The sequence below is a fragment of the Bombina bombina genome, chromosome 5 (assembly GCF_027579735.1).
Source record: "Bombina bombina isolate aBomBom1 chromosome 5, aBomBom1.pri, whole genome shotgun sequence".
In the NCBI taxonomy this organism is placed as follows: domain Eukaryota; kingdom Metazoa; phylum Chordata; class Amphibia; order Anura; family Bombinatoridae; genus Bombina; species Bombina bombina.
Genome location: NC_069503.1, coordinates 775,998,999 through 776,001,206, shown reverse-complemented (window position 1 = coordinate 776,001,206; position 2,208 = coordinate 775,998,999).

The window sequence follows — 2,208 nt, the reverse complement described above, 5'->3', positions numbered from 1 at the left end:
AAGCCTCTGAAGACTTCCCCATTATTTTAGTTCTTTTGACAGACTTGTATTTTGACCAAGCAGTGCTGACACCTAGGTAACTCCACATACATGAGCACAATGTTACCTATATGGCACACGTGAACTAACGCCCTCTAGCTGTGAAAAACTGTCAAAATGCCCTGACATAAGAGGCAGCCTTAAGGGCTTAGAAATTAGCATATGAACATACCTAGGTTTAGTTTTCAACAAAGAATACCAAGAGAACATTTGATGATAAAAGTAAATTGGAAAGTTGTTGAAAATTGCATGCCCTATCTGAATCATGAAAGTTCAATTTTGACTAGACTGTCCCTTTAATATAGTTTTTACCTCTGTGATTACCTTGTATCTAAGCCTCTGCAGACTGCCCCTTGCTTCAGTTCTTTTTGCATTTTAACCAATCACTGTTGACTGCGTAACTACACAGGCATGAGCACAATGTTACTAACGCCCTCTAGCTGTGAAAACTGTCAAATGCATTCAGATTATAGGTGGCCTTTAAGGGCTTAGAAATATGACTCATATGAGTCTACCTAGGTTTAGCTTTCAACTAAGAATGCCAAGAAAACAAAGCAAATTTGATGATAAAAGTAAATTGGAAAGTTGTTTAAAATGAAATGCCCTTTTTGAATTATGAAAGTTTCATTTTGACTAGACTGTCCCTTTAAATATTTAGTGAATGCATAGTTAATCTCATATCACTTCTTAAAGGGATAGTAGACACCAATTGTCATATAACTGCATGTAATAGATACCACTATAAAGAATAATATGCATAAAAATCGAGTATAAAACCATTTAAAAACTTACTTAGAAGCTACCAGTTTAGCATTGTTACAAAAGGTTAGCTGGGACACCCACTGAAAGTGGTTGTATAGCAAAAAGAGAAGACACCCCCCTCCCCCTTCCTCTGCATATGAAAAGACCCTTTACACAAACAGGAGCAAGCTGGAGTAGGTATACATCAGTCTATTTCTAAATCTTTGGGGTTTGGTTTGGAGTCTGAAAATCAGAGCAATGTTATTTAAAAAAAATCAAAACTATATCTTTAAAAACCAAACAAAAAAAGGGGTGGAGCCTACAGCTGTTGCGGTAGGACGTGTGTATGCCGAGCTCCTGGACTCAACCAGCTTTTTTAGAATTATTTTCTACAATTTATCTATTCTACAGCCCTATTCTAAGATGTCATACTGTGAGAAGAGTCTGGGAATATCATACATAGAACGGCCCTGCCTATGCTCCTCAGCTAACTCCACAGCGACCAGCCACGAGGTCGAGAGGCCTTGCTTGTAAGCCTTATTGTCTGCGCTGTTACGGCTGCCGCACATATATCCCCCCCAGGTCCCTGGGTTACCAAACCAGATTGATTCTATAATGGAGCCTATACAACAAGCTTTTCTGACGGCTTTAGACCATCTACTGCAAGAATGCCTTATTCATGTGGAGGACCATCTCAATGCAGCAGGCGGAGAGTAGGTAACTCTAACACGCTTGACCCTGAATTTTTAAAGCAGAGGGAAATACAAGATGAGATGAGCCCTAATCAACCTGCGACTTTCGATACACTTGAAACCATGGGGAAGGAGGCGACATTCCCTTCTATGCAAGTTTGCAGTGTTCCGGAGTTGGAGGCCGCTGGAGGATCGATTAGAGTGGAGAGTAGCCTGAGAGAGGAGGTCTGCTGTTACATTGAATGCTGTGGCTTGTGGAGAGATTCTGACCCCTGATATGTTTGCCGATGTGGATACCAATGTGGGTGCGCTGTTATCAGGATCAAAGCTGCATCGGTGCCTGGTGAAAAGCCGATTGTGGAGATGGATGCCTGCGTAGGCCTTCACCTATGACTTTGCCCGAGTGATCATGACACATAGGCTATAGACTTGGCCGACCGTGAAGGCCTGCTGATCACCGAAAAGACTCTGTTTGTATATGAACTCCACAAATCCGGAGTGGGCTGAAGCTGGCTGCAACTCCGCTACACAAATAATTGTTTTTCTTTTTTTACTGGACCTCTATATGAAGACTTCTGTTCTGATTTCTGATGGTCCAAAACTCCACAGTGCACTCATATTTTAACACTAGCAACACTCGCTAGGTTGGATTTCCTCCAGCTCGTATATGTCTAATGACTATCAAAGGTTAAGGGTGGGTTAGTTAGAGTCTGCAGATTAGCGACAATTATCTAGG